The sequence below is a fragment of the Aphelocoma coerulescens genome, chromosome 12, assembly GCF_041296385.1.
Source record: "Aphelocoma coerulescens isolate FSJ_1873_10779 chromosome 12, UR_Acoe_1.0, whole genome shotgun sequence".
Lineage (NCBI taxonomy): Eukaryota > Metazoa > Chordata > Aves > Passeriformes > Corvidae > Aphelocoma > Aphelocoma coerulescens.
Genome location: NC_091026.1, coordinates 9,877,922 through 9,885,705, shown reverse-complemented (window position 1 = coordinate 9,885,705; position 7,784 = coordinate 9,877,922).

The following is a 7,784-nucleotide window of genomic DNA, read 5'->3' as shown; positions in this document are numbered from 1 at the left end:
GATTTTCAAACTTAAAGATTGTTTTCCTTAGACAACCTTCCTTTTCTTAGAAAGCTAGGATAACCAAATACCAAGCTTAACTAATTAAATCTTCAAAAGTTAGCAAGTTCCAGTCCAAGGATTAATGGCATTACAGAGTTAATACAAGCTCATTGTGCAGCTGTAGAATTTTCTCTTTCCCCTTCTCTACCCCATTGTGATGGGGCAACTTCTTGAATGTTCAGAGATTCTCCCTACAGGTAGATCTAAATTTGGTGCTTTCAGACATGTACATACATGTACAGAATCAGTGTAGACTATGCACAGAGCCCAAGAAATAGTTCCTTGCACAAAAACCACATTCAAAATGGCTAATTTCCAAAATACCCAGGATGCATCGTGGTGGATGACTTGACTTGAAACATTAGAATAGGTGATAAGAAGTCATGCTACGGAATCATTTATATATATTTCAAACGACTCCCACTTAAAGGGAAAAAAAGTCTTTATAATTAACACGACAGATAAGAGCAACTGTGACACTTTAAATAAATGCAATGGATTTGATTTTGAAGTAGAGTTTAAGATTCTGAGGATGTGCTGAAGAGAGAAAAAAATGTGTGCTCAGAGTTGAAAATTAAGATATCCTAGAGACCACCTTTAAAAACTTAGCAGCCTCACTGAACTCCCCTGTTCCTGATGGCCTTCAGCACAGAGCCTCCTAGGAAATGGGAGGGGAATTAATTTAATGAGAACTGAAAAACAGAGGCCCTACAAGGGAAAGTTTAGGGCTTCTTTTCTGTGCCAATAGCCATCCAAGGAGAAGACACACAAAAATCTAGTCATGGTGGAAATAACTCTTGAGGGCTGCTGCATCTCTGCAGATTTTGAAATGAATGCACGTTCAGTTATGGGTTAGATGTTGGATATAATGGGCATTATGTTGGTCATTGGATGGAGGCTTGGCAACCAGTTCAGTGTTCAGATTTGGATGTGTGATCCTAGGTCCTGTGTTGGGCTAAGTTCCTATGGCTCCTTCAAAGACACATGGGCAGGAGGTAGAGGCAGACAGTTGTATAACAGAAAGAGGGGAATAGGTATTTCCCACCAGCACTCTAATCTGCAGAGCCCATGACCAAGGTGAATTAAAAAATATGGATTTCTGCAGCACTGTCTTCTCATTTCTTAGCTGTTGCTCAGGCAAAGCTGTTATTAATTCAGGAGGAGTCTGCCTGAGCAAAAACTCTCTGGAGTCCAAAATATTTTGCAGAGAGTAAATATGAGAATTATTCACCTACCACAGAACAGCATCAGCCCCTGGGTGGAATGCAGGAGCTGTTTAACAGTGCACAGAAACATTTCCCCAAAGTTTTGGACAGGAGTCAAAGGTTTCTGAATGCCCAGTTGAAGATACAGCTGAAAGAAACAAGCAGTACAGGCCCCCTCCCTTACCTTGGTACTGGATGGGTGTAGAAGGGTGAGCACCACCCACCCAAGTACCTCTTCCTCTAAGACACTAAGAGATTTTTCTGGAGCTCACCCATCTGCCCCAGTCCTCCACATGAGATCTGGCAAGTTAATCACTCCAAGTGTCTGGGTAAGTACTGTAAAATGCTTCAAATAAATGAATAGAAATCATCTGCTTCATAAATGCCAAGGGCTTTCAACATGTCGTTTCTTGGTAAACAAAGAATTTCAGCACGACAATATCTTAGGATGTTATTGGCCATATTTGTTCCCTCGTGCGTATTGAGGCGAATGTGAATAGAGTTGCACAGCTACCCCTTACATCCTCCTCCAGCTCGGGGGTTTTCTCCCTGCTTCACTGGAGATGAGGGGGTTGATCTGCACCCAGTCCCCAAAACTCCAGTTTCTGTGATGGTAAAGGGCAGGTGAAAGTTCTGCTTGTGCTTGGTTCTGCACAAAGTGCCGTATACTATGACTAGAAAAAAAACCCAAACAAAACAAAACACGTACTTTTTTTTTTTTTTTTTTTTTTTTTGCGGATATTAGAACGCAATAAAAATATGTGTGTGCTTCCCCCCTCGCCCCCCACCCCCCAGCTAAATTGATTACATCTGGTGGCACAAAAAAAATAGCCAAAATGTCAGACTGAGTCACACAGCCCCCTTGGGTGATTATATTTATTTCAGGGTTGAAGCACTCATCAAAACAATTTATCCTTGGCTCTCCTTCTCTGCCTTCCCATCCCTGTGCTTACAAACTCTTCTCTGTTCCCTAACACTTGTATTTAGCCCCAAGTGCCCTCCATCTTCCAGTCTTTCCTTTCTCCATTTTTTTCTTCTCTGGCCTGGCTCTGTTGCTCTCCTTCTTCTTTGCTGCATCAACTCCAGCAAACCCTGTAATTTGCAATTCTCCACTGGGGATAGCAGGGGAAGCTGGAGCACAGAGACAAGCCTTGATGTTTCTAATGCTGTGTCACCTATTTAGTGTCTAGTTGCACATTACTTGGGGTGAAGTGATGCGATAAAATGTGTGAGTGAACTCCCTGCTGTGGTTTCCATCATCGCCGTGACCAGTGGAATGGGTGGGGTGGGACCATGCCTGCTGGGATGGACACAATTCCATCCCCAGCCTTACCTGCTATCCCTTGGCTGCCCTGACTTGCTGCAGTGGAGGAGGAGGATCTGCTGGCTCTCTTTTGATAGATTATTCTTTTGGCTTGATTCACCTGTGTCCTGTTTTCTCTCTGACAGAGAGCAGCACCAGAAGCATCTGTTTGGTGAGGAAAGTCTGTGCTGCAGTGGGCAAGAAGAACCTCATTGCCAAGAACACCAAACCTCTCTTCCCAAACCTCCTTCTGCCCAAATTGCAAGGAGAATGGCCATGTCATCTTGCTGCACATCTTGCTCTATAAACTCCATGGCGATCAGCTGTCAGGTTCTGCCTGTTTTCATGTCTTATGCCAACCACAGCTGCAAAAGACCCAGCATTATAGGATCCTCATGGATGGAAGTGGCTGCAGAAATGCATTTCTCCATATTTACTCCATTATGATGAAAGGGGCTGGTCTGGCAGGAACAGGGACTAAAGCTCTTATTTGCTGTTTTTCTTGGGCTGGAGGAATGCCCTGCACAAGAAGACCCCATTGCTTTCTTTACTACTTCTACAGGGATAAAGGATAGATGAAGAAGACAGGGATACTCTCCTGGGGATACCCTTGGCTGGGAGAGGATTTGAGAAGCTCTTGGCACTGCTGTCCCACCCATTGTGTCTCCAGCTCCCATCCTGGACAGCAGGCTCCTGTTGTACAGCACTACACATTTTTCTCCTGTGGTAAATCAGAGCCCCCTGGGATCTGGTATTGTGCTTTTTTTTTTTCCCCCAGGTATTTTTGTCTGTGAACCACAGAAAACTGAATAGGAGGAAATGAAGTGCAGATTGAGAACATGGTTGAGTGCACTTGCTAAAATAAAACATTGCGGGGTGGAGGGAGAGATTCTTTTATAATAGAAAATGAAGTGTGTTTACTTTTTATTGATGAAGTATTTAATTGTACAGAGGGTTTGAGAGATGTTCTTAGCAGCATCTCAGACTGTGCATGGACAAGAAATGCCAGTTGGTTTTTGGTACAAAAAGCAGGCTAGGTTAAATATTTTGTGACTGGGAAGGGCAAAGGGATGCCATGGGTTTTTGGTGATCTCTGGCATACCACAGCTGTGCCAGGGGAGCCAGGGAACTCCAGTGGTATCTTCTTAAACAGGACTAGATACTAAGATGACCCAAGACTTGTTGAGTGGATGTGTTTTGACAACACAAGAGAATGTGCTGAACTCTGCACAGCATGGCATTGTGTCATGCAGCTGTGCCACAGAGCCTTAGAGCCTGCCTGCTCTCTCTTATGCCTCTGGCTTATTTTCTTAAGCAAGCACAAGCAAGTGCAGGGTGTAGAGATAAGGCTGTGACCTTTTAGATTATTCTGTTACTCCACTATAAATACTGGATGGGCCCAGTGAGGCAGCTGGGTTCTTTTGTGAGGTTAAAATAATTTCATTAATTCAGATGTCTAAAAGTAGCAACATACAGTCATCAGTGACCTGGGCTGCTTTTTTGTTGGGGGACAGATCTCTAGAGTCCACATCCAATCTCTGGAGCTGCCCTGTTCTCCCTGTGTTTCTGAATCACTGTCTGAAAGATTGTAAAAGTTTGCTTGATTCAGTGAAGGATCATAAGGCTTCAAAAGCAGAGGAGACCAAGAAGCTTGGAGTCTCCATTATTGGTCTGTGCACCTTTACAAGAAGCATGGGTGCAATCAAGAGGTGTATTCATGATGAATTAAATGGGGCTGCTTTCGTTTGGTCTTAGTTATGTAAAGTGTCCAGGGAAGCTCTTAAGCACGCGCCAAGGTCAGTGAGAGCTAACCACCTTTACAAAGCCTGCCTGGATCAGATCTTAAGTGTACAGAAATCAAACACGCTGGTTGCTTTTCAGAGCCCCTGTTTCCTTTAGCCATGAGAGCTGATGGTGCCACACGGCACTGCCTCTGCTTCCAGGTGAGATGGGAGCTGGGGATCTGCTGGAACACCTCTTCCACCTGTCCCTAAGGCCATGAAGTAGAGCATTTAGAGTTGATCCAGGCCTTTTTGTCTTGTCCATCTTGCCTATTTACATCAATTTCTAATTCCAAAATTCCTTGTGTCTTGACAACACCTTAGCAGGGGAAAATGTCCCATTATGCGGCCTCCTGACAGCACAGAGACCAGCCCAACAGAGGAAACCTCAACTGCAAGGGAATTGCAACTTCATTTGCCTTCCTTGGGGATAAAAGCCTCTCATCATCTTGTGAGCTCCCACAAGAAGAGCTGGATGCTGCCACATGGGAGTGGGCACTCCCAGTGCTGACCAGCATGACAGCAGAAAGTGAATTCAGGCAGAGAAGAAATTCTACAGGGGAGAATAGATGCAAGAAATTCCTAGGAATGTTACAGAAATCAACACTCCCCCCTTCTGCTCCTTCCAAACCAACCCACCTAAAAAATGCCGTTTTGTGGGCTATTTTGGAAAGGAGTCCATGCCTGGGGAATTTTTGGCTGATGCTTATGGCTTTTAGAAATTTCTGGGAGATCAGACGAATAGAAACAGGAACCAGATGGGATTTCTAGCTGCTAGAAAGAAAGGAATAAAAAAAAAAGGGGGGTGGGGGGAATCTTTTCCTTATTTGAGATGTGAAAAGCACTTGTTCACTTTTGGGGAGTTTCCCCATTACCCTGGATTTCTTATTTCAAAGTAATTTACTCCAGTTCCATGATATTCTCTTAGGACATTTATCTCTGTTCTTGTTGTTGCTAGGAATTTTTCTTTCTTTTGCAACAAAACCCATTTTATTCTTAGGAGAATTTAAGCCTTTGCTTTAATAGATAAAAAGAGAGTCAGTGGTTGGTTTTGTTCTTGCAGCAGCCTCAACATCCCTTGGCCATTTACTTACTGAGTTTATCTTTGAGGCTGCTAAACATGGAAAAAGGCAGCAGTAGTGGAGAGTAGAGAGAAAGTGAAGGTGGAGAAGGTGGAGACAGCAAAACCTAGCACCTGTAGGTCCAATTTGAAGTAAAATGCCGTGAAAGGGAGAGTTTCACCCTACTGGAACATACAGTAAACCCAAATGTGGACCTTAAATGCATGGGCCCTGCAACGGCCCAACTTCTCCGGCATCCTGTTGGATTTGTGGTGTCTTGGCTGTTGGATTTTGGGGTTGTAAATCCAAAAAACAGGCCTGGTCGAGTCCCAGGTTCCATTTTATCAGACATTGGCTCTGCAGCAGGTTCAGTTTTGAAAAACATCCCAGAGGTAGAATAGGGGCCAAGGAGCATTTTCCAGCTCCTGGGTCCAAGCTGGACTCTGGCTGGGAGTCGTGGTCCAGCCATGATCTGACGCCGTGCTAGGACTGGGCTCAGTTGTGCTTCATCCTTGCAGCCTTTTGTTCCCAGGTTGGTGGGCACTGAGGGACCAGTGCGTGGGGTATCTGACAGTGCCCTGCTCTGCTCAGGGGAGCCATGAAGTCTTGTTGCCCAGATGGCAGGGAGGAAGCAAAGTAGAGACCACCTCGTAGACAAAGGTGGATAAGACCTACTTGTGGACCTTGTCACTAATCTTTTTTAAGGGTCTGCTTTTAAAGAATTCTTTTAAGTTAATTAGGAAGGATTTTTGCCTTCCAGTTTCCCAGTTATTTACTGCTTCCTGGGAAGTTCCCAAGTTCCTATCTTGTTTTATAATCTTTCCTTTCTTGATAATCTCTTCATACTATTTCTCGTGCCCTCTGAACTGCAGCCTTCCCCAAGATAGGGTCATTAGCACAAGGCAATGACCCTTGATAAAACTTCACCCATGGTTTTTAAGTCAATATGAGAGAAAATCCGTCCCTAGGACTCAATACTGTATGACGTGTATTTCTAGGGAACTGACTGGAAGCTCCACAAACAACATTAGGACTACACAGTGTGCTATAATACTTAATAGTGGTGATGCACAAAGTCAACTGTAGATATTTTAAGACACAATAGCCGATCATTTATTTGTGTTTCCAAGCGTGTGTACTTTTGAACACATGGCTTTGGTTCCAGGGTTCGTCACAGATGGACCTAACTGAGCCAGCTGCTTGAAGCCTCTATTATGGTGACCAATTGATTACACTAGTTTAAATGAAAAAAATGCACCAAAATGTAAGGCTTTGGGTTTGAGTGTCCAATTTGAGTTCTGACGTTTGTGGCTTTCTTTTTTCCTTTGGCTCAGGCTGGTCCAGCAGGATGTCCCATATTAGAATGCTGCTCAGTTGTTGTTTTTTGTGGTTCCAGTGAGCTGTTTTTTCACAAATGTCTGGAAGGAAAGAGACATAGGGGACTTGGTTCACAGGGTTTGTACAAAAGCTTTTATTTTTCCTTTTTTTTTTTCCCCCCTTGTTTTTGCTTCTCATGGATCTGATATGCAAGTGTTCTCAGGAGTGACACGGTGGAATTTTTAAAGCAAAGTCCTTATCACATGACTCAGGTGTCTGCTGTCACAGTCAAAGCAGCATCATCCCAGGAATTTTGTTTGAATTTAGCTTCCAGCTCAAACAAAAGTCATCTGAGTAGTCAAGCTTTTACTGGTTTCACTTTGGCTTCCCACGTCGGTTTAATTTGGCCCATGTTTGCTCAAAATGTCTCCAGCTGTCTAGAAACTTGTTCCTAGCTTGCTGGAACATTCACAACCCTTTTGGCCAGTGTGACCTTAGTTATAAAGGCTGGCTGTGGTTTATTTCAGATCTTTTTTACCAGCTTTATTATATATAAGGCAGCTCACATAATTGAAAGGGACACATGTGTCGGGTGCTGTCCCTGCAATCGCAGGTCATAAGTTACTGCTGTCCACAATGCTCAGACATGAGATCTGCCAGAGAACACCACCTCATTTTGTTCCATGGGAGCTTTTGCTAATATTTTCTTTTATATTATCACTCATTTTGTTTCTCAGTTGGACAGTTTCCCTGTGTTTCACACTGAGGACCCAAGTGTCAGAAGATTAAAGGACTGTCTTTTTGCCCAACTAATATGAATTGGATGCTAAACTGTGCACTACTCAGAAAATGAAATGCCTTCTAAAGAAGTAAGTGGCTGGAAGGAGGCAGTGAAAATCCATCAGATTTGCATGACTAATTAGCTTATCCATTAGTTATTATCCTGTGTTTACTTGTAATGAGTATCTTGAAAGATTATTCTATATTGGACATGCAGATAATTTTTTGCTTATGTAATTTTTTCCATATTGAGATCCTACTGTGCTGTGAGCTCTACTTTGACATATATAATTCT